Genomic DNA, 25,626 nt, shown 5'->3' with positions numbered 1-25,626 from the left:
TTAGTACATGATGTTGTTGTTGTTGATCCAAAAACAAAACCAAATTCATTGCCGTTGAGTCAATTCCTACTCGTATCGACCCTATAGGACAGAGTAGACGTTGTTGATAGGGGCCCTCAATTCAATTTTCGACTCATAGTGACCCCATGTGTTACAGAGTAGAACTGCCTCATAGGGTTTTCTAGACTATAATCTTTATGGAAGCAGAGCCCCAGGTCTTTCTCCTAGGGCAGTTGCTGGGTAGGTTTGAACTGCTGACCTTTCAGTTAGGCTGCTAAACTGTTTGCACTGCCGGGGCTCCTTTTCTGATCTGCAAATTTGATCAGTGTGGCCTCCATGGTTCCAATAAGCTCAGAAGTTTCCAAACCACTGAGTCCTAAAAGTTCTATACTGCTTCGGGAGGTGAAGGCCACCCTCCCCAAGGTCATCTAATCCTTGAACCAGAGAGGGCTCTGGGAAGATTTCTCCAGGAAATGGCATCCAGCTGAGACTTAAATAAGGAAGAGTTGGCCAGGTGAAGATCAGAAGGTGAAGACTAGGTGGGTGGGCCCTCAGGTGCAAACATCCTGAGGTCAGCAGGATGGAAGAACAGAAACGGCCAGCAGCTGAGCAGAGTAATGGGCAGCACAGAAGGAGATGAGGTTGGAGAGGGGGACAGGGCCAATCATGAAGTTTGTCAGCAAAGTTTACATCCTAGAACCAGTCACCAGGGCCCATCCGCCTTAGAAGGTAGCCTGACGGCTTAGTGGGCAACTTTGGCAATCTGAGTATGCACTTGGGGTCTCACCATCCCCCAACACCTCCTCCCCAAGTGACTCATAAAAGTGTTGTCACTATAAGGAATAGCGAATAAAGAGTTTTTCAACTTAGTAAGTCAAAGAGCTTATTCTAATGTGCAACTAACATGGAGAACCACTGACTTAGAGCTGAATGTCTCAAAATTTAATGTGGACAGGAATCATCTGGGGATCTTGTGAAATGGCAAATTCTAATTCCCCACATCTGGGGAATTAGATACCGTTGGTCCCTGGACCAATTTTAAATGGCAAGGCTCTAGAACAGTGGTCTTCAAAGTGTGATCCCTAGACCAGCAGAAACTGCATCACCTGGCAGCATGTACCAAATGCTAATTCTTAGCCCTACTCCAGACCTATGGAACCAAGAACTCTGTGGTGGGGCGCAGCAATTGGTGTTTAATAACTAGGCCTTTAGGTGATTCTGGTGCTTGATAACATTTGAGAACTACTGCGCTACAGCACCTAAGGGTGCTCTTATAAGCATTTTATACAGCTTATCTAATGAAGGTAGGGGAATTGAAGGTAACAAAAAGAGAGGTGGAAGCAAAGGAGCTGAGTAAACCAGCCACTTGCTGAGGCAACCAGGAGGTCCAAGATACAGTCCCTAAAAGGTGCAGCCAGTTCAACATAATGAAAGCAATTGATAGCATGATGTAGTGCAGTTTCTCAACCAGGGCACTGTTGACATTTGGGGCTGGATAATTGTTATCTGGAGTTACCCTATGAGGGTGGGGTCTAGAGTAAGGCAAGTGAGGTGCTTAGGATGCACATTTAAGGAGACCCTCATGTTCAGGGTCCTAACCCGTTGCCATCAAGTCGATTCCAACTCATAGCGACCCTGTAGGACAGAGTAGATGTTGTTGATAGGTGCCCTCAGTTCGGTTTTCAACTCACAGTGAGTCCATGTGTTATAGAGTAGAACTGCCTCATAGGGTTTTCTAGGCTGTAATCTTTATGGAAGCAGATCACCAGGTCTTTCTCCTGGGGGTGTTGCTGGGTGGGTTTGAACTGCCGACCTTTCAGTTAGACTGCTAAACTGTTGGTGGTGGTGGTGGTAATGGAGAACAAAGTCTTCACCCTTTATATTGCACTTGATGCTCTCTTGGACCAAATTTCCCCCGGAAGTTTGTTCCTTGCTTCCACACACCCATACACAACCTCTTTCCAATTCATACTCCTAATTTTTGTTGTTGTTGTTGTTGTTAGTTGCCATGGAGTCAGTTCTAACTCATGGCGACCCCATGCATGCAGAGTAGAACTGTTCCATAGGGTTTTTGAGGCTGTGACCTTTCGGAAGCAGTTTGGCAGGGCTGTCTCTCAGGAACCTCTGGGTGGGCTTGAACTGCCAACCTTTAATCTAATAGCTGAGCACTTAACCGTTTGTATCACCCAGGGGCTCCCATAGTCCCAGAACCCTGTGAAAATGAGCGCACACCCATTTCCCAAACCTCAGCATGTGCCTTTCCTAGCCTGAGTTCTGAGATTCAATAATTATGAGGGTGGCTTAGGCTCTGCTGGCTTTCCCCAAAGGCTTCCTCAAAGACTGACTAGTAACTCCTCTAATTATGTACCACTTTCCAATGGGGAAACGCTCCTTTGTTTGCCTATAACCTGAATCAATCTATGTAGAGCTCGGAGGAAGGAAGACACTCTTGTCTCTCCCCACCTTGCCTCCAGTGTACTCAGGATACCAAAAAGAAAAAGAAAAACACCAAACCTGTTGTCCTCAAGTTGATTCCTACTCATAGTGACCTTGTAGGATAAAATAGAACTGCCCCACAGGGTTTCCAACGAGTGGCTGGTGGATTTGAACAGCTGAAATTTTGGTTAACAGTCGAGCTCTTAACCACTACACCACCAGAACTCTACTCAGGATAATAGGTACTTATAAGGGAGAGTAATAGGTCTGATCTCTAGAGCTCACTAGACCCGTTGAAGGACTTGTCACAGGGAAAGAAACTAATATCTGTGGTGCTCCTGCCACGTTCCAGATATTCTGCCTTTTAATCCTCTTTGAGGGGTAATGCCTTAGGTATGTATTTAATTAGATACAAATCCTTTGTGTGGCCAAGTCCAAAGGGAATCAAGCACAGCACAGTGACTTCATTAAGCTCATTATCTCTTCGAGGCCTTATAATCATCCAGTCAGTCCACTTGCCACTGAGTCAATTACAACTCATGGCAATTCCATGTGCATCAGAGTAGAATTGTGCTCCATAGCATTTTAATGGCTGATTTTTCACAAGTAGATTCCCAGAGCTTTTTATTCCGAAACACCTCTGGATGGAGTCGGACCGCCAACCTTTTGGTTAGCAGCCCAGCCCATTAACCATTTGTACCATTCATCTCAAGCATCTCACTCTCCCAGTGGATTAGACTAGACTTCTGATGCAGACAGGCCAAGGAGACACCATTAAACCTTTCGCCGTTCCCTAAGCCAGTCTGCTTTGTGTTCTGCCTAATTTTGATGTGTTTATTTCTCCACCTGTCTTTTAATCCCCTTTGAGGTGTAATGTCATAGGTATGTATCTAATTGGGTACAAATTCCTTGTGTGGCCAAACCCAGAGGGAGCCGGGCACAGCCCAGTGACTTCATTAAGCACATCGCTTGACCCTATTGTTTCCTTGGCTGCTTACTTTGGATTCACCCAGCAGCACTAGAGTTTGGACTATCCCTTGCTCTCCATTCTCCTTTCCATTTAGACAGAGACAAGCACAGGGATGAGCCTCCTGTGTAACGTGACTTCTTCAAGCATAATTGTTTGAATGAAAACCTCCTGGTTGCATATCTGCACAATGCCAGTGATTAAAGTGATTAAATCAATCAAGCCCAATTTCACAATCATTAGAAGTATAATTTCCCAACTCAGCCAGGCCTGAACACGTGGCGTGCCAGCTGTCTGACTCAGGAATCAAAAACACAATATTAAACAAAGCGTTTTGGGCTGTGGTTATGTAATTTTGTAGATTTAATACCATATTAATAAGGATGGATAAGGTTAAATAATAGCTTCATGAAATTTTTCTATTAGAACAGTGAAATGTCTGGTTCGTGATTTCCCCAGTGGTGACTCACTTCAGTAGTTCAAGTATGAAAAATACACCTCACTTACCACTCTTCAAAGAAAATACTTTACTCCCAGAAAAAAAAATCATTCAGTCAATTACATGTACACCTTGATTTTAGACATGTGGTTTGAACCCACCAGCCACTCCTCAGGAAAAAGACGTGGTAGTCTGCTTCTGTAAAGATTTAGAGTCTTGGAAACCTCATTGGGCACTTCTATTCGGATCTATAGGGTCAGAATCAACTCAATGGCAGTGAATTTAGTAAGAAAGATTATCAGCTGAGAAAAATATTTCTAAGAACTAAGAGTGTCCATTAAAGCCCTTTTGAAAGCATCCAGTAAACCAGTCAGTTGCCATCAAGTTGACTCCAACTCACAAAGACCCACATGGGTCATAGTAGAACTGTGTTCTCTAGGATTTTCAGTGGTTGATTTTTCAGCAGTAGATCACCAGGTTTTTCTCTGGAGGCACTCTAGGTGGACTTGAACCCCTAACCTTTCGGTTAGCAGCCAAGCATGTTAATCGTTTGCACCATCCAGGGACACCTTTAAAAGCATGAAAACCAACCAACCAAACAAACAAAAAGCCCAAACCCATTGCCATCAAGTCAATTCCAACTCAGAGCAACCCTATAGGACGGAGTAGAACTGCCCCATAGGGCTTCCAAGAAGCACCTGGTGGATTCAAACTGCCGACCTTTTGGCTAACAGCCATAGCTCTTAACCATGTGATGTCACTGTTATTATCATGAGGAGTTGGTAAGATGCGTTAGATTAGATCCCCCAGAGCATGATGACAATTTGTCCTTCAAAATTGACCTGCTGGTTGATGCTTCTAAGGGTCACAGGTTGAGATCTTGAGCATCATGTTTAAAAGCAAGGATGGGAAGCATGGTTATACCACCTCTGCTCCTTCTCTGTAACTAAAGATAAGAAATTGCACTAGAGCCAAAGGAGGGAGAAAAAAGATCATTTACATCCTTTTACCTTTGTCACTCAATCCCATATTCTGTTTTTCTAAATGAGGCAATCATTGAGTCTCCTGCTCTAGTTAATTTTGTGTAAGTTTCAAAGTACTCATTTATTCGCTTGGGTAGTCTAAGATCTTACAAATTTCTAGGGTTTGAAATCCTTGCAAGACAGAGGAAAACAAATTTATCCATAGTTGTATCTACCATGTGAGAAGTAACTTGGAAAGCTACTGATTGGGATTGGGATGGGGCACACAGGAGGATTTCTATGATAATTGTCAACGTTCAACTTCTAGCCCTGGCAGAAGTTACAATAGTGTTTGCTTTAGACTAATCACTAGCTATCCATTTGTTTTGTATGGTTTTCTCTATTTCACTGGGCTTTAGGTGAAAGTTTACAGCGCAAACTAGTTTCTCATTCAAAAATTTGTATACAAATTGTTTCATGACATTGGTTGCAATCCCTGCAATGTGTCAGCATTTTACCTCTTTACCTTTACATCCAGGTTCCATTGGTCCAGTTTTCTTGTCCCTTCCTGCCTTCTCGTCTTTGCTTTTGGGCAGGTATTGCCCATTAGGTCTTGCATGCTTGACAGAACTAAGAAGGACATTCTTCACATGTGTTATTGTTTGTTGTATAGGCCTGTCTAATCTTTGGACGAAAGGTGGACTTCAAGAATAGTTTCAGTTCTGAGTTAGCGGGGTGTCCAGGGGCCGTAGTCTCGGGGATTCCTCCGATCTCCGTCAGAGCAGTAAGTCTGGTCTTAGTGTGAGTGTGTGAATTTGAATTTTCTTCTACATTCTTCTGCCACTCTGCCTGTGACCCTCTGTTGTGATCCCTGTCAGAGAGGTCGGTGGTAGCAGCAGGCACCATCTAGTTCTTCTGGGCTCAGGCTGGCGAAGGCTGGGGTTCATATGGTCCATTAGTCCTTTGGACTCATATTTTCCTTGTGTCTTTGGTTTTCTTCATTCTCTTTCCTCAGACAGGATGGGACAAATAGATGTATCTTAAATGTTTGCTTGTAAGCTTTTAAGACCCCAGATGCTACTCACCAAAGTAGGATATAGAATGTTTTCTTTATGAACTATGTTATGCCAATTGACCTAGATGTCCCCCAAGACCACGGTCCCAGCCCTCAGCCCCATTAACTCGGTCCGTCAAGGTATTTGGATGCATCTAGGAAGCTTCTATGACTTTGCCTTGGTCAAGTTGTGCTAACTTCCCTTCTATCATGTGTTGTCTTCTCCTTGGCCAAAGTTAACACTTGTCTACTATCTAGTTAGTGATTTACCCTTCCCAGCCCTCTCCTCTCTTGTAACCATCAAATATTGCTTTTTCTGTGTGTAAACCTTTTCTTGGGTTTTTATAATAGTGGCCTCATTCAATATTTGTCCTTTGGTGATTGATTTATTTTACTCAGCATAATGCCCTCCAGAGTCATCCATGCTGTGAGGTGTTTTGTGGATTCATCATTGTTCTTTATTAGCGTGTAGTATTCCATTGTGTATAGGTACCATGAGTTGTTTATTCATTCATCTATTGATGGGCACTTAGGTTGTTTCCATCTTTTTGCTATTGTGAATAATGCTGCAATGAACATGGGTGTACATGTGTCTATTCATGTGAGAGCTTTTTCTCTAGGATATGTTCCTAGGAGTGGGATTGCTGGATTGTATGGTATTTCTATTTCTAGCTTTTTAAGGAGGCGCCATTCTTTTTCCCATAGTGGTTGTACCATTTTACTTTCCCACCAGCGGTGCATAAGAGTTCCAATCTCCCCGCAACCCCTCCGACATTTGTTATTTTCTGTTTTTTTTTTTTTTAATTAGTGTTTATGTGGTTTTCTTTATCTGTGATTTATTTTACGATGAAAAAATGTTTAATTCATTGATCTGTAGACAATTTGTAAAAGCATTCACAGTATTAGTTGGACCAGATAATCCCTGTGGTAGGCAAAATAACGACCTCCCCTCAAGACATGCACATCCTAATCCCCAGAATCTGTGGATATGATTTGCCACATGGCAAGGGGAAATTACAATTGCAGATGGAATGAAGATTGCTAGTCACATAATTTTGCAATAGGGAGAGTATCCTGGATTATCCAGGTGAGCCCAATGTAATCACCAACCAAACCAGCTGTTGTTGAGTCAGTGCCAACTTATGGCGGCCCCTTGTGTATCAGAGTAGAACTGTGCTCCACGGGGTTTTTCATGGATGACCTTTTGGAAGTAGATCACCAGGCCTTTTTTCTGAAGCACCTCTGGATGGACTCGGACTGCTCACATTTTGGTTAACAACTGAACACATTAACTGTTTGTACCACCCAGGGACTCTAATGTAATTACCACGGTCCTTCAATGTGAAAATGGAAACAAAGGAGTCAGTGTCAGTGTGATGCAGCATGAGAAAGGCTTGATCAGCCATGCTGACAAGGCTGGACCAGCCATTGCTGGCTTTAAAGATGGAATGAGACCACATGTCAAGGAATGCAGGTAGCTTCTAGAAGCTGGAAAAGGCAAGAAAACCGATTCTTACCTGCAGCCTCAAGAAAGACTGCAGCCCTGGCAACACCTTGGCTTTAGCCCAGTAAGATGTATTTGGACTTCTGACCTCCAGAACTGCAAGACACTGTTGCTTTAAGCCACTAAATTTGTGGTAAATTTTCACACCAGCAACAAAATCTAATACACCCTCTTTCTTGGAAGGCAAAGATGCCCACTAGTACTCCCTCTTCCTTAAGACTTCTCCTTCTCTTTCTCTCTTCCTTCCTATAAAGAGGGATTTCAAACTTCAGAAGGCTTTTTCTATCACCTTGATAGAAATATTTACCACAGAAACATTTCTTATCCTATAGAGCCATTCAGCTCTGCCCTACTTGTGTTTATTAAGTACTAAATTTAAATATACACAGTTAGATATGTAACCATCTTTCTCTCATTAATGTTGGCTTTTTAAAAAGCATTTCAGGCTTTGTTTTTGTTCACGTTAACATTTTGTTTTATTTTACTATTTCCGGTTAATTTTTTTAACTGAAAACATATAAAAGGAAAGTTAAATCTCTCATAATCTCACTGTTGAAAAAAATTGTCTAAAGATAATTTAGCCATCCCAAGGTTTAATAGAGCCTCCTTCACCCCAAATCCACCCCATACAAGACTGGAATCCCAAAGGATTCACCCTCAATGTAAGACTAGACTGGAAATGAACCAGCTCCCTGATTGCACCCCACCATTGAGGAATACAAGGAACTATGTTAAACCTTGCAACTGAGAGAAAGAAGGAAGAAAAACAAGAATTTGGAGCCAGAAGCTGGCCCTCAAAAGGGTTAGCAGAGCAAATTTGCAACACCTTGATGGTCTGAAATACCTTAAGCCAAGAAATTAATTTATAAGAGTCCCAAACTGATCGTGACTCGAGGTACCTGACAAAAACGAAGTTCTGAAGGACCCTACCTTTGTCCAAAGCCTCAAATAATTTCTATAAATAAAACTCCAGGAAAATTCACCAGTAGTTTGGCGTTGAAAAACAAACTAAACACGTGGAAAGAAGGCATCATAAGAAATAATCACAGACACTACAGAGAAAGACATGCAAGGACTTCATGTAATAAAATTATCAGACCCACACCAGAAAATGGCTATGTGTAATATGCTTAAAGAAACAGGTAACCTTGAAAATATGAGCAGGAAACCAGAGACTATAAAAAATAACTCAGCAAATTTGACAAAGAATCAAATAGTACTTTTAGAAATGAAAAATATAATAATGGAAAAACTCACTGTATTTAACAACAGACCAGGCACTGCTGAAAACAGAATGGGTGAAATGGGAAGTGGATCTGAAGACATTAAGAATGCAGCCCAGAGAGACAAAGAAATGGAAAATATGAAGGAGAAGTTAAAAGACATGGAGGACAGAGTAAGAAGATCTAACATCTATCTCATTAGAGTCCCAGAAGGAACATAAACTAGAACAAAGACAATATCCAGGAAAAAAGAACTCTCAAATCTTAAAACTAAAACAATAAAAACCCAATTAAAAAATAAGCAAAAGATTTGAACATATACTTCACCAAAGATATATGGATAGCAAATAAATGCATGAAAAGATGTTCAACATCACTACTCACTAGGAAAATTAAAGCCAAGATGAGATATCACTACATTATCTATTAACCCATTGCCCTCAAGTCAGTTCATCTCTTTTTGACCCCATGTGTTTCAGATTAGAACTGCGCTCCTTTGGGTTTTCAATGGCTGTAATCTTACAGGGGAGCCCTGGTGGTGCAGTGGTTAAAGCTCTCAGATGCTAACTGAAAAGTCAGAGGTTTGAACCCACCAGCTGCTCTGCAGGAGAAAGATGGGGTAGTCTCCTTCCGTAAAGATTACAGCCTTGGCGTGATCTTTAAGGAAGCAGACTGCCCCATCTTTCTCCCTCGGAGCGGCTGGTGGGTTCAAACTGCTGACCTTTTGGTTACCAGCTGAGTGCTTTAACCACTGCACTACCAGGGCTGCTTCTGCCTCCTTAGGGCTTGCTAAAATATTGGAGACACAGAATGCTGCAACTTCTTCTAGACAGTTTGTTGTTGTTGTTAGGTGCCATTGAGTCGGTTCCGACTCATAGCGACTGTATGCACAACAGAACAAAACACTGCCTGGTCCTGCACCATCCTCCCAATCGTTGTTATGCTTGAGCCCATTGTTGCAGCCTCTGTGTCAATCCATCTTGTTGAGGGTCTTCCTCTTTTTTGCTGACTCTCTACTTTACCAAGCGTGAGGTCCTTCTCCACGGACTGATCTCCCCTGATAACATGTCCAAAGTATGTGAGACATTTGGGAGTATTGAAAGAGAGAACAAGCATCTGACACTATCCAGACAAAAGAAAAATAATTTCTAATGGTGGAAGTGCAAGCAGGGGGTGAGGGCTAGCCAGATCCCTGTCTGTTTTGGAAGTGTTGTTTCCTGACTTCATGATGCCCCATCCATGTCTGGGTTATTGATTTCAGCTCCCCAAGACTAGCTCTCCATTACCTCGCCCTGCCTTCAGAGCGAAGAGCTAGTTGAGCGCTCAATGAATCTTAATAAAAAATGGAATGGCTTTCCCCCTTCATTTTAATTAACATTATGTGTACATTTCTGGGATAATGGGTAATTAAATGAGTTCCTTTGGCATTACAATGTTCTCAGAAATAATTCATGGTTTTGTTTCATTATGTGAAGGCTGTTTGGTGTGGTACTGAAATTTCATCATAAATATTTCTGAGGAGTAAAAAAAAAAAAAAAAAAGATTACAGCCTTGGAAACCCTATGGGGCAGCTCTACTCTGTCCTATGGAGTCGCTATGGTATGGTGATCTTATAGAAGTAGATCACCAGGCCGTTCTCCTGTGGTGCTGCTAAGTGGATTAAAACCTTTCAGTAAGTAGCTGAGCAAAAACTGTTTTTGAAACCTTGGGACCTACATACCCGTTAAAAAAAACAGCTAAAATAAAAAATACCGGTATACCAAATGCTGGTGAGGATGTGGATAAACTGGATTTCTCATGCATTGCTGGTAGAGATGTAAAATGGTACAGCCACTCCGGAAATTATTTTGCCAGTTTCTTTAAAAACTAAACATACACTTATTGTATAACCCAACAATCGTACTCCTCAACATTTATTCCAGGTAAATTAGCATTTACATCCACACAAAAGCCTGTACACAAATGTTCATAGCAGCTTTGTTTGTAATAGCCAAGAACTGGAAACAACCAAAACGTCCCTTAATAGGTGAATGGTAAAACAAACTATGGTACATCCATACCACGGGATACTTGTTGTTGTTACCATCAAGTCGATTCCAACTCATGGCAACCCTGTGTGTTACAGAATAGAACTGCTCCATAGGGTTTTCTTGTTTGGAATTTTAATGGAACCAGATCACCAGGTCTTTCTTTGTGGTACCACTGGTGGGTTCAAACCACCAATTTTTAGGTTAGCAGTCAAGCACAGACTACAAACTACTCAGCAATAAAAAGGAAATAACTATTGATATATGCAACAACATCAATGGATCTCAAGAACATTGTGATGAGTAAAAAAAAGCCACTCTCAAAAGGGTACATGCTGTATGGGTCCATTTATATATATATTCAAAAAAATATTATAAATTTATAACAGATTAGTGGTTGCAGGGATTAGGGATATTAGTAGGGGTAGCACAAGGGAGATTTTTGTGGTGATGAAGTATTTCTCTATCTTTGTTTTGGTTTTGGTTTTTATAGTTGCTTTAATACTGCCTGGAAACCCTGGTGGCATAGTGATTAAGTGTTACAGCTGCTAACCAAAAGGTTGGCAGTTTGAATCCACCAGGTGCCCCTCGGAAACTCTGTGGGGCAGTTCTACTCCGTCCTATAGGGTCACTATGAGTCGGAATTGACTCGACGGCAACAGGTTTCTAATACTGCCAACCCCGACAAAACTGGAAGATGCTTTGCTTTAGCCAAACTGGCTTCATCTCAGTTCTTCAAATGTGCCAAACTGCCATCCTGGCAGGTGTGGCAGGGAGGTACTGCTGACACCGAGGTCGTGAGGGATCCAAAGTTCAGCTTTCAGCAAGGAGTTCTCTTCCTTCTTGCCTGTATTTAGCCTGCAGATTTGGGCACTTCTAATACACCATGTATCCCCCCAGCCCATATAGTATTTCACTGGTTTCTTTTTCCCCCACATTTCAACAGCTCAGAAATTGGGATGAGTTTTACAATCTATTTCTGTTTCTTGATTGTGGTGGTAGTTACAGAAATCTACACATGTAATAAGATGGCATAGAAATACACACACACATTGTACCAATGTCGGTTTCCTGTTTTTGATACCGTGCTGTGGTTGGGGGAAATTGAGTGAAGGGTACACGGGATCTCTTTGTGCTATTCTTGCAACTTCCTGTGAACCTATCATTATCCCAAAATTTAAAGTTTTTTTTTTTTTAAACATAAAGTATGAGAATTTTCCCCAACAGATGAAAGACACAGATTTTACCCAAGGAGCTAAATGAATCCCAAGGAGGATAAATACACACACATGCACAAAAACATTTGCTGTTGTTAGGTGCCGTCCAGTCAATTCCAACTCATAGCGACCTTAAGTAAAACATAGTGAAACACTCCCCAGCCCTGCACCATCCTCATAATCATTGTTATGTTTGATCCCATTGTCGCAGCCACTGTGTCAATCCATCTCATTGAGGGTCTTCCTCTTTTTTGCTGACTTCCTTCTTTACCAAGCATGATGTCCTTCTCTAGGGACTGGTCCCTCCTGATAACATATCTAAAATACATGAGATGAAGTCCCACCATCCTTAACTCTAAGGAGCATTCTGGCTATACTTCTCAGACAGATTTATACACTCTTCTGGCAGTCCGTGGAATATTCAGTATTCTTTGCCACCATCATAATTCATATGCATCAATTCTTCTTGATCTTCCTTATTCATTGTCCAGCTTTCGAATGTATATGAGGCAACTGAAAATACCATGGTGTGGGCCAGGCATAACTTAGACCTCAAAGTGACATCTTTGCTTTTTAAGATTTGAAAGAGGTCTTTTGCAGAAGATTTGCCCAATGCAATACGATGTTTGCTTTCCTGACTGCTGCTTCCAAGGAAGCAGTTCTGGAAAATGATTGTGGATCCAAGGAAAATGAAATCCTTGACAACTTCAATCTTTTCTCTATTTATCATGATATTGCTCACTGGTCCAGTTGTGAAGATTTTTGTTTTCTCCATGCTGAGGCATAATCCATACTGAATGCTGTGGTCCTTGAGCCTCATCAGTAAGTGCTCTAAATCCTCCTTACTTTCAGCAAGCAAGGCTGTATCATCTGCGTACAGGGCTAGATTATGCAATAAGGAAGGTACACATGGGCCCAATTGTGCCTCCCACCAATCTGCAGTGCGTAATTTCACCTGTCCCCCACTACAATCAAAGATGCGGTGAAACCCATGTGATACTGCTCACCACAGATTAGCAAGTAAATGCAATTAAGCCCGTGCATACCTTGCTCAATGCAAGCTGGTACATACGGCATTTACCAGTTAATCTGCCACTGTGCCTATTCTAGGTTGTTAATGAGTCTTCCTCCAATCCTGATGCCACACTCCTCCTCATATAGTCCAGCTGCTGGGGTTATTTGCTCAGCATGCAGATTGAACAAGTATGGTGAAAGGATACAACCCTGACAAACACTTTTCCTAATTTTAAATCACATAGTATCCCCTTGTTCTGTTCAAATGACTGCCTCCTGGTCCATGCACAGGTTCTGCATGAGCACAACCAAGTGTTCTGATATTCCCATTCTTTGCTATAATTTGTTATGACCCACACAGTTGAATGCCTTTGCATAGTCAATAAAATACAGGTCAATGTCTTTCTGGTATTCTCTACTTTCAGACAAGCTCAATCTGACATCAGTAATGATATTCATCAACACATACATATACCTTTTTTTTTGACCAAAATGGGACTGTGCTATACATAACACTTCCGCAGCTTGCTTTTTCTCATAACAGTACAAGTTCCATGAGAGATTTTTTTATTATCTTCTCAGAAAAATACCTTACATAATGGGAAGTTAAAGATAGTTTGAATATGTATGTGTGTGTTTCATAAATGGTTTTGAAGCTGACAACTAAAAGGTTCTTGCCCAGCAGACTAGCGAATCTGAAGCCAGCCAGACGAGGGGTTGGAAGAACAGATTTATTCACAGTTTGCAAACTGGGAGGCAGACAGGGACTCGTGACCTAAGGCTGCCAGCTCCCTAAACTAAAGCAGATTTGCTCCCTATATAGGGAGTAACATACATATTCATGAACAGTGAGGGGAGGATCTTCAGTCCTTCCATGACTGTGCAGTCCGCAAAATTTTTGTGAATGAGTTTTTGCGCACGGCTCTAAATACACTGCACACAACCCGAAAAAAAAGGCGACAGCTTGCTACTGCCACCCCAGGAAGATCCTATACAGGGTAAATTCGGAGTTGGTGCGCCTGCGCCTCGGCCTCCTGCCAGGAGAAGAAAGGAAACCTGGGGAATCAATCAATCATGGTGAGGTGGTGTAAAAGTTGTAACAAAAATGTAATAAGTGTAGACTTTTTTGAAAAACAACTATTATGGGATGGTCAATAACCCTCTACTCTCCTCAGCTGCACAGTATTCTATTTTATTTTACATTTAATGTGAGGACTTTTCTGGAGATTTGAACCATCCCAAAATTTATATAAAAAGAATAAGCGTTGTCTTTTCCTCTAGTTGCTAGGTGTGGGGGTATTTGCTGAGTACCAACCTCTGTAGTGCAGACTGGAAAACTGGCATGAAGAATACAGGCATTCTCTGTGGAGGTCTCCACAGCCAATCAAAGAAAGGGTTAAATGCAGGAGGACTAGATAATTCTGGCCCCAGTGGGATTTGTAGCTCATTTTTCTCCACCTGAACTAAACCAAAACAAAGATATTTTGAGTCATTCTTCCATTTCCAGACCACTGAATCTCAAGAGAGACTGCAAATAAATCCAGGTACTGACTCTCTGTGCTAGTAAAGAGTAACAGGTGTACTCCATTCTCTAAATTATGAGTTTTGAATTTCAAAAGAACTAATTTGGCCAGGAAGATTTATATCACCTTTTTACATACACCAATCAAAAATCTCCTTTTTTAGGTATCGTCATTGTCGTTTATGGCTGCCATTGAGTCAACTCCGACTCACGGCAACAAAACATTGTACAGCGTCATCCTCACCGTCATCAAGGATAGACATGTTCAGGTCCATCCTTGCAGCTGTTGTATCAATCCATTTGGCCGAGGGTCTCCCTTGCCCTGGATGGCCCTCTGCTTCACTCAGCATGATCCTCCCCCAGCGATTGATCCCCCCGATGAAGTGTCCAAAGCAAGCAAGTGGACAATGTTGTTATGATCCATAAGGTTTTCATTGGCTAATTTTCAGAAGTAGATCACCAGGTCCTTCTTCCTAGTCTGTCTTAGTCTGGAAGCTCTGCTGGAACCTGTCCACTGTGGGTGACCCTGCTGGTATTTGAAATACCGGTGGCATAGCTTCCAGCATCACAGCAACATGCTAGCTACCACAGGACAACAAACTGACAGGGCTGGGTTTTAGGGATAAGCTACTGCTTTTCAAATGCTACTCTTTAATCAACTAAAAGCGTAAAACCTCGGAAAGTAAACAAACATGAAGTTTCTTTTCTCCCACCTCTCCCAAGCAATACGTATCTCCATGAAAAACAAATGAAAAGATGGACTGTGAAAGAAAGGTATATGTTCTTGAGATGAATGGCTTCCTTTTAATGATGAATGTGCCTCTTGGAATGTTGGATGGATTAGTGATTGCAGAGTTCTTTAAAATCCACAGCTGTATATATGCATATTAGTATATACTAGTATCTGAAACATTTAATGAATTAATATTCTTCGCTTAGTATTGTCTTTCAAATCTGCCCCTTTCTTTTCATTCCCACTACTCCTATCCTAGACCCAGACTTCATCATCTCTTCTAACGAGTCACCCCTGCCTCCAACCTCTCTCACCTAAACCCATAATCTATGTCGCAGGAAGAACAGTCTTCTTAAAATAGTTTTTTACTTATTGCTACTGCAAGTCCTTCAATGGCCACACGAAACCTATAATTTTTTGACCGGGCAACTTGTTCAAGCAGCAAAGCAGTAAACTGAAAAGGATTCCAGTTGCAAGATATTCCTGTACTCTGATGTTCAGGGTCATGACCACACTATGCAGTCACATATCCCACTGCCACACCCCTACGGGAACCCAATGCCTCAAAGGCCAGTTAGCATCATGTGCCGTAGCACATATACTAAAATTGGAATGATACAGAGAAGATGAGCATGGCCCCTGCACAGGGATGACATGCAAATTCATGAAGACGTAGGTATTTTTGAGGCAGGATGGAAGGCAGGAAGGGACAGGAGCTGGTTGAACGGACGAGAGAAACCCAGGGGGCAGGGGGAGTGTGCTGTTACATTGTGGGGATTGCAACTAGTGTCACATAGCAATATGTGTATAAATTTTTGAATGAGAGATTGACCTGAGCTGTAAACTTTCACCTAAAGCACAATAAAAAAAGAAAAAATGCTTGGAACATTTTAGAGAGTAGCCTGTGCCCTACAAAAAAAAAGAAAAAAAACCAAAGCAGTTTCTGATCAAATCAATTCCAACTCATAGTGACCCCAGGCATGTCAGAGTAGAACTGTGACCCGCAAGGTTTTCAATGGCTGTTTTTCTAGAAGTAGATTGCCAGGCCTTTCTTCTGAGGTGCCTCTGGGTAGATTTAAACCACCACGCTTTCAATTAGCAGCCGAACACATAGCCATTTGCGGCACCCAGGACTCTGTGCCATGCAGTAAGCACAAAATAAGTACAATTCATGGATTCTGTGTCTGCAAGTTCACCTACCTACTAACATTTATTTGTAACCCCAAAATCAGTACTCCTGGTGCTTTCTTAATCATTCTCGGACATGCACAGAGCAGTGAAAAACTCCCAGCTGAGGTCCAAAAAGGTTGATTCCCTATTCACTAATTCAGTGCTGGATGGGGAGAGAGAATAGAGCATTACTACTGCTGGCTCAACAGTTAAGCCCTCCGCTGCTAACCAAAAGTTCGGCAGTTCAAGCCCAGCCAGAGAAAGACCTGGCGACCTGCTCACGTAAAGATTAAACCCCAAACCAAACCCACTACCGTCGAGTCAATTCCGACTCATAGCGACCCTATAGGACAGAGTAGAACTGCACCACAGAGTTTCCAAGGAGCACCTGGAGGATTCAAACTGCCGAACTCTTGGTTTGCAGCCGTAGCACTTAACCACTAAGGCCACCAGCGTTTCCCCCGTAAATATTACAGCCTAGAAAACCCTATGTGGGAGTTCTACACTGTTCTGTAGGGTCGCTACGAGTAGAAATCAGCTCGACAGCACCCTACAACAAACACTGCAAATAACGAGCCCTGACTATAGGGATTTTTGTTGCTCAATGCTGTATCCTCGGTGCCTATGACAGTGCTCAGCCCATAGATAAGGAAACCAAAGGTTGGAGAGGTTAAGTGATTTGCCCCAAAGCATGCCCATCGTAAGAGTCTCGGCTAGAATTCCAGTCCATTTTTTCTTTCGGAGCCTGCACTCTTGACCACCAAGTTATACAGTTTCCAGGAGACGAGAGGTCACAGGGTGGTGCTGGGTGCCAGCTGCATGCTGCAGGGCACAGTGCCCTGACAACCTCAGAGCATAGGGCACAGTGTCCAGTGGAGCAAACAGGCACCCCCTTGGAGTGTGCCTAGAGGCGGCTCCTGAAATCAAGTCTGAGAGCCCAGATGTGCTCAGAGACATCCTTAAGAGGCTGAAGGGTTGAGAAGCCTTAGGGCTATGCCTACTCAGAGCCAGAGAATTTTCCTGCTGTTCGAGCATCCTCCGATTTTTCTTTTACCTCAATCCCTGTTGCTATGGAGACCACCAGTGGGACTGAGATATGGTACAAGAGTCTGCAGGCTGTACTGAAGGCCCTCCACAGCAACTTGTTCTGCCAGCCAGGGCCGGGCCAGGCAACCAGACTGAGCAGCGGCAAGCCAGCCCACCTGTCTGTGATGACAACTCCTACGTGTACATTCTCTTTGTCAGGTTTCTGTTTGCTGCCACAGTGGGCAGCCTCACTCTGGAATACACCCACTCCCACAAAGTGGACAAGTGCAGTGACCGCTACCATCTGTATTTCAAGAACCACGTTTCTATGATCTGATGTTCAGAGGCCGAGAATGGCACTAGATCAAGGCATGTGAGGCTTGTCTTCTGAGACCTCCAGAACTCAGATGTAGACCACGTCGGGTCTCAGTGTCCCTGTCTGTGGGATCAGTATGAAGCCGTGCTAAGGGAGATCATCGTGGGGGTGAGAGGAGAGGGGCTGACAGAGCCGGGCCTTGTGGATAAGAATTTTTTCCAGGCAAAGATAGCCTTTATAGACAGTGGGAGCCCCTGAACAAACATAGAAATAGCAAAGGAGAATGACCAATGACAAGTCCAGTGGTGGGGTGTTGGGGGGGTGAGGGTTGGAGGAAAAAGAGGAGGACGTTGTAGTGGAAGGAAATGAAACAAAAAGATGCACCGAGGACATTTTTTTATGTTGTCTTCAACAGCCATGAGAAGCAGCAGTGCTTATTCTATGTCACAAATTACATTTTTTGCTCACAAATTTACTTTATATTCATTCACATTTTATATTTTTCAACACATTTAACATCTGTGATTTTACCCTCCTGTTTTTTTAAAGTAACCAGGGCAAGTGCCATTCTACCCATTTGGGCCTAAGTGGCTCCATGATTGGAACCCAGGCCTCTGGCCTCCATACCCGGTGCTTTCCAAAACTCTTGTAGGGCCTGGTGCTTATGCAATTCTGTGGAGCCTCTTTAAGAAAAATAATTTTAAAATTTCTTACTTTTGTAAATATTAAAAAAACATATCGCCCATGTTAATGTGGCCAGGGCCCGTCCTAGGGTCTTAGAAAGGACCCCATGCAAGTGTGGAGCCGTGAATGTTAAACCTGACTAGCTCCATGGTTCGCTCACCTCTTGAGCTATCCTGTTACAGTGCCCAGCCTAAACCAGACCACGTGACTTCACTACCTCCAGGACAGTCTCTCCCATTTTGATTGAGTTTTGGTTGTGAAAAATTCTCCTGATACCAAGTTGAAATCTGCATCTTTGAAGCGTCCACCCATTGTTTATAGGCCAAAAAAAAAACCAAACTTGTTGCCATCGAGCCGATTCCAACTCATAGCGATCCTAGAGGGTAGACTAGAACTGCCCCACAGGGTTTCCAAGGACCGCCTTGTGGAATTGAACTGCTGACCTTTTGGTTAGCAGCTGAACTCTTAACCACCACACCCCAGGGTTTCCGTTGCTCATAGAAGATGATGTTAAGAGAAGCAGAGTGTGACATGCAGGTTCATGGTTCAGTGGAAAGAGAATCAGCCCTGGTTCTACCATTAAAGTGGTATGTGACCTTGGGCTGGACACCTCCTATTTCTGGTCCTTTGCGCTCCTCTGTACAATGAAATAGGTAGACTTGAAAGTCTCTAAGGGCCCTACCAGCTCTGACATTCTAGGCTTCCTGTATAATAGGTTGAACTGTAAGAAACTGTTGTTTTTGCAGGTCCAAAACAGGTAAATATCAGTAGTCTCACATGACTCAGCCTAATTCATGCAATGTGGCAAGTGAAGACTTTACAAGCCACTTGCTCCAAATCCCAGACCAGCACTTCTCATTGTTCTCTGTCAGATTTCAATTTAAGGGATCTCCATGGGGTTCCGGAAAGGCCCCATTGAAACATACATATTTGTGCATAGCAAAAACTCTGAAAGAATCTTTGAATAGTGAATATCTCTGAGAAATAGAATTATGGATGACTTGCTCTTTTGACTTTATGCATTTATGTAATATTTGATTTATTTAATCATAAGTATGTTACTTGCAGAATAAGGAAAAAAAGAAAAATTATTTCTCCTTTGAAAAAAAGAAAAATGAGTGCCTACGTGTTTCCTGAATGGGGGACTACAAAACACTCTTGCTCTCCTCAGCGGTCATGTTGACTCCCTGCCAATCTGTGCGGAGCCCTCTGTGTGTGCTTGCCCTTCCTCACCTGTACTTGAGGGAGGAGGTGGAGACCTGCTTAAGGAGATGTGACATATGGGAAAAAAATGGATTCAGAAGTCTACAGATGTGTGGGGGTTTAGACGCCACCCGGTGCTAACAACCAAATAAAATGTGGAATGCAAAAAATTACTGTATATCTGTTTCCTCCCCTGACACAGTGCTTTTCACATAACAGGGATTCCATAAATGTTGACCAAAGTGCTTACTAACATATCTTGAAAATTTTCACTTCAGGTCCTTTTCACACGATGTTCACCTGGCCTGGATTACCCTTTTCTCCAAAAGTATTCCCCCAACTGCTTATCTATTCAAAACGTTCTCTTCCTCCTCTGAATTTTTATGTTGTTGTTTTTTTTTTAACTGTCTGTAAAACTTGTTGGCAGTGATTGTATCCTGTCTTGTAAACTTATCTCTTTTATGTGTCTTGTTTCTCCAGCAACACAGTAAATCCATTGAGAATGGACCATGTTTGCCTTATGGTTCTTTGTGTCCCCAACAGGGACTAACATGGCACCTTGCCCAGAGCTGACTCTCCTTAAATGTTTGCTGATGGATAAGTAGGAACAAAAGCAGCTAGAAAAGGACAAACCAGCCAAGACTCATTGTCGTCGAGTTGATTCTGACTTATAGTGACCCTATAGGACAGAGTAGAACCACCCTATAGTATTTCCAAGGAGTGCCTGGTGGATTTGAACTGTCAACTTTTTGGTCAGCAGCCAAGCTCTTAACAACTGCAGCACGAGGGCGTCAGAAAAGAACACAGTATCCCCTAATTTCCACCTCGCCTCTTCTCCTGCTTTAGTGTGTCCAGCCCTTCACTCTTAGGACTTTGAGGAGAGAAAGAGATTGGGAGCTGGAGGTTAAATGCATGCATCCCCTTAAAGTTTCCTTTGTTTCTCTTCCACATCTGGTTCTTACAGTATAGTGGGAGTGTCTGAAATGAGTTAACTGTATCCTTTTCTTAAGATTCAAGGAAACTAGTGTTATGGATTGAATGGTGCCCCTGAGAATATACTTTGGAATCCTAACCCCTATCCCTGTGGGTGCCACGGTGGTTAAGAACTACAGCTGCTAACCAAAAGGCTGGCAGTTCAGTTCCACCAGGCCCTTCTTGGAAGTACTATGGGGAAGTTCTACTCTGCCTATAGGGTCATTATAAGTTGGAATTGACTCGACGGCAGTGGGTTTCTTTTTTTTTTTTAAATACCTGTGAGTGTAATCCCATTTGGGAATAGAGTTCTTTGTTATATTAATGAGGCTATATCAGTGTATGGTGTATCTTAAACCTACTCACTTTTTTTTTAATTTTTAAAAAATTTTGTGTTTTAGGTGAAAGTTTACGGCACAAATTAGTTTCTCATTTAAAAAGTTATGTGCAAATTGTTTTGTGACATTGATTGCAATCCTTGTAATGTGTCAGCACTCTCCCCCTTTCCACCCTGGGTTCCACATGTCCATTTGTCCAATTTGCCTGTCCCTTCCTGCTCTCTCTTCTTTGCCTTTGGGCGGGTGTTGCCCATTGGGTCTTATATACTTGATTGAACTAAGAAGCACATTCCTCATGTTATTGTTTATTTTATAGGGCTTTTCTACTCTTTGGCTGAAAGATGGACTTCAAGAATGGCTTCAGTTCTGAGTTAGCAGGGTGTCCAGGGTTCCTCCAGCCTGTCTGTCAGACCAGTAAGTCTGGTCTTTCTGTGTGTGCGTGAATTTAAATTTTGTTCTACATTTTTCTGCCACTCTGTCCAGGACCATCTATTGCAATCCCTATCAGAGCTGTTGGTTGTAGTAGCTGGGCACCGTCTAGTTCTTCTGGGCTCAGGCTGATGGAAGCTATCGTTCATGTGGTACCTTAGTCCTTTGGACTGATACTTTCCTTGTGTTTTGGGGTTTCTTCATTCTCCTTGGCTCCAAACACGATGGGACCAATTGATGTTTTTTAGATGTCTGCTCGCAAGCTTTTTAGACCTCAGATGCTACTCACTAAATAGGAAGCTTCTACGACTTTACCTCGGTCAAGTTGTGCTGACTTCCTGTATATCACATGTTGTCTTTCCCTTCACCAAAGTTAACACTTGTCTGCTATCTAGTTAGTGATTTCCTCTGTCTATCCCTCCCCTCCCTTATAACCATCAAAGTTTTTTTTTTCTGCATGTAAACCTTTTCTTGAGTTTTTATAGTAGTGGTCTCGTATAGCGTTTGTCCTTTCGTGACTGACTTATTTTACTCAGCATAATGCCCTCCAGATTCATCCATGCTGTGAGATGTTTCGTGGATTCATCATTGTTCTTTATTGTTGTGTAGTATTCCACCGTGTGTATATACCATAGTTTATGTATTCATTTATCTGTTAATGGGTACTTAGGTTGCTTCCACATTTTTACTATTATGAATAGTGCTACAGTGAACATGGGTGTGCATATATCTATTTGTGTGATGGCTCTTATTTCTCTAAGATATATTCCTAGGAGTGGGATTGCTGGATCGTATGGTATTTCTATTTCTAGCTTTTAAAGGAAGCATCATATCATTTTCCATAGTGGTTGCACCATGTTTACATTCCCACCAGCAGTGCATAAAAGCTCCAAACTCCCTGCAACCTCTCCAACATTTGTTATTTTCTGATTTTTTTTTTTTTTAATTAGTACCAGTAATGTCAGGGTGAAATGGTATCTCATTGTAGTTTTGATTTCCATTTCTCTGGTGGGTAATGGGAAACCCTGGTGGTGTAGTGGTTAAGTGCTACAGCTGCCAATCAAAAGGCTGGCAGTTTGAATCCCACAGGCACTCCTTGGAAATCCTATAGGTCAGTTCTACTCTGTCTTCTAGAGTGGCTATGAGTTGGAATTGACTCAAGCAGTGGGTTTAATGGCTAATGATAGAGAACATTTCCTCATGTGTCTGATAGCTACCTGGATGTCGTCTTTGGTGAAGTGTCTGTTCATATACTTTGCCCATTTTTTAACTGGGTTATTTGTCTTTTTGTTATCGAGGTGTTGAAGTATTCTATAGATTTTAAAAATTACACCTTTGTCAGATATGACTTAGCTAAAAATTTTCTCCCAGTCTGTAGGTTCTCTTTTTACTCTGTTGATGAAGTCTTTTGACGAGCGTGTTTAATTTTTACGAGCTCCCAGTTATCTAGTTTATCTTCTGATGTTTGTATATTGTTAGTTATGGCTTGTATCCTATTTAAGCCATGTATTAGGGCCCCTAGCATTGTCCCTATTTTTTTTTCCATGATTTTATTGTTTTAGGTTTTATATTTAGGCCTTCGATCCATTTTGAGTTACTTCCTGTGTATGGTATGATGTATGGGTTCTGTTTCATTTTTTTTACAGATGAATATGCAGTTTTGCCAGCACCATTTGTTAAAGAGACTGTCTTTTCCCCCTTTGTTAAAAATCAGCTAACCATGGTGAATAGATTTATGTCTGGGTTCTCAATTTTGTTCCATTGGTCTGTGTATCTGTCATAGTACAAGTACCAGGCAGTTTTGACTACATGACTCTATAGTAGGTTCTGAGATCATGTAGTGCGAGCTGTCCTACTTTGTTCTTCTTCTTCAGTAATGCTTTGCTTATCTGGGCCCTTTTTCCTTTCCATATAAAGTTGGTGATTAGTTTTTCCATCTTGTTGAAGAATGCTGTTGGTATTCAGATCTGGGTTGCACTGTATCTGTTGATCACTTTGGGTAGAATTAACATTTTCACTCTATTGAGTCTTTCTGTCTGTGTGCATGGTATAAAAACCCATTTATGTAGCTCACTTTTGGTTTCTTGCAGTAGTGTGTTGTAGTTTTCTTTGTATAGGTCTTTTACGTCCCCGGTTAGATTTATTCCTAAGTCTTCAATCTTTTTAGGGGCGGGGCACTGGTTAAGTGTTCAGCTACTAACCAAAACATTGGCAATTTGAATACACCAGGTGCTCCTTGGAAACTCTACGAGGCAGTTCTGCTCTGTCCTATAGGGTCGCTATGAGTCGGAATAGACGGAAACAAGCTTGAGTTATTATTAATGATATTTTTTCCTGATTTCCTTTTCAGTGTTTCCTTTGTTAGTGTATAGGAATCCAACTGATTTATTTATGTTGATCTTGCATCCTGCTACTCTCCTGAATCTTTCTATTAGTTCCAGTAGTTTTCTTATGGAATCTTAGGAATTCTCTGTGTATAGGATCATGTCATACTCAAACAGGGATAGTTTACCTCTTCCTTTCCAATTTGCATGCCCTTTATTTCTTTTTCTTGCCTTATTGCTCTAGCTAGGACTTCCACCACAGTATTAAATAGGAATGGTGATAAAGGGCATCTTTGTCTTGTTCCCGTTCCCAGGGGCAATGTTTTCAGCCTTTCTCCAATGAGATTAATGTTGGCTGTTGATTTTGTATAGATGTCCTTTATTATGTTCATGAATTTCTCTTCTGTTCCTATTTTATTGAGAGTTTTTATCAACAATGTGTGTTGGAGTTTATCAAATGCCTTTTCTGCATCAATTGAGATGATCATGTGATTCTTTTCTTTGTTCTATTTACGTGGTGGATTACATTGATTTTCTAATGTTGAATCATCCTTGCATCCCTGGTATGAATCCCACTTGGTCATGTTGTGTTATTTTTTTAAGATGATGCTGAATTCTATTGGCTAGAATTTTGTTTAAATTTTTTGGATCTTTAGTCATGAGAGATATTGGTCTGTAATTTTCTTTCTTTTTTTTTTTTTTTGTGGCGTCTTTGCCTGGCTTTGGTATCAGGGTTACGCTAGCTTCATAGAATGAATTTAGGTGTATTCCTTCTTTTTCTATGCTCTGAAATAGTTTGAACTTGACTGGTGTGAGCTCTTCTCTTAATGTTTGGTAGAATTCTCCAATGACACCATCCAAACCAGGGCTTTTTTTATTGTTGTTGAAAGTTGCTCTTTTTTTTTTTTTTTTTTAATTACCTCTTCAATCTCTTCTATTGTTATGAGTCTGTTCAGATTTTCTATCTCAGTTTATGTTAGTTTATTTCTAGTGTGTTTCTATTAATTTGTCCATTTCCTCTAGGTTTTGAAATTTGTTGGAGTACAATTTTTCGTAGCATTCTGTTATGAGCCTTTTTATTTGTTAGGTCTGTTGTAATGTCCCCTATCTCATTTCTTATGTGGGTTATTTGCTTCTTTTATTGTTTTTGTTTTTTCAGTTTGGCCAGTGGTTTGTCAATTTTGTTGATCTTTTCAAGAGCAAACTTTCGGTTTCATTGATTCTTTCTATTGTTTTTCTATTCTCTTTTTCATTTATTTCTGCTCTAATCTTTATTATTTCCTTCTAGTGGCTGTGGGCTTCTTTTGGTGTTATTTTTCTATTTGTTTGAGTTGTAGGGCTAACATTTTGATCTTGGCCTGTTCTTTTTTGATGTGTGCATTGATTGCTATAAATTCACCTCTGAGCACTGCTTTTGCTGTGTCCCAAAGGTTTTGGTATAATGTGTTTTCATTCTCATTTCATTCTAGGAAGTTTTATTCCTTTTTTGATTTCTTCTATTACCCAGTTGTTTTTAAGCAAGACGTTATTCAGTTTCCATATATTTGATTTTTTTTTTCCTGTTACTGATTTCCACTTTTATGGCATTGTGATCAGTGGGAATGCTTTGTATTATTTCAGTGTTTTGGATTTTATTGAGGGTTGCTTTGTAGTCTAAAATGTGGGCTATTCTGGAAAATGCTCCATGCGCATTGTAAAAGAGTGTACATTTTGCTGCTGTTATGCATGTATGAAGTCAAGTTGGTTGATTGTGGCCTTGAGATCTTGTATCTTTGTTGAGTTTCTAAATGTTCTGTCCTTTACCAAGAGTGATGTGTTGAAGTCTCCTACTATTATTGTGGAACTGTCAATTTCTCTTTTCAGTGCTGTTATAGTTTGTTTTATGTATTTTGGAACTCTGTCATCGGGTGTATAGGTATTTATTAAGGTTATGTCTTCTTTGTGGATTGTCCCTTTTATCATTGTATAATGTCCTTCCTTGTCTTTTATGGTGGATTTTGCCTTAAAGTCTATTTTATCTGAGATTAGTATTGCCACTCCTACTCTTTTTTGATTACTTTTCGCTT

The 25,626-nt window shown here is 41.5% G+C and overlaps 1 protein-coding gene, 1 long non-coding RNA gene and 2 pseudogenes across 2 annotated transcripts in view; 3 read left to right on the top strand and 1 right to left on the bottom strand.

Moving 5' to 3' along the window:
- RIPOR2 (RHO family interacting cell polarization regulator 2) overlaps positions 1 to 25,626 on the top strand; it is a 296,826-nt gene that overhangs the window by 82,573 nt on the left and 188,627 nt on the right. The gene's annotated exons all lie outside the window — the stretch shown is intronic.
- The window catches only part of LOC135230711 (uncharacterized), a 54,357-nt gene that overhangs the window by 16,004 nt on the left and 12,727 nt on the right, over positions 1 to 25,626 (bottom strand). The window lies entirely within an intron of this gene.
- Positions 6,654 to 24,280, top strand: LOC135230708 (potassium voltage-gated channel subfamily E member 3-like; annotated as a pseudogene).
- Positions 15,683 to 15,782, top strand: LOC111752396 (U6 spliceosomal RNA; annotated as a pseudogene).

Source organism: Loxodonta africana, chromosome 1 (genome assembly GCF_030014295.1).
Source record: "Loxodonta africana isolate mLoxAfr1 chromosome 1, mLoxAfr1.hap2, whole genome shotgun sequence".
NCBI classification, from domain to species: Eukaryota; Metazoa; Chordata; class Mammalia; order Proboscidea; family Elephantidae; genus Loxodonta; species Loxodonta africana.
This window is presented reverse-complemented; position numbering and strand designations above follow the sequence as displayed.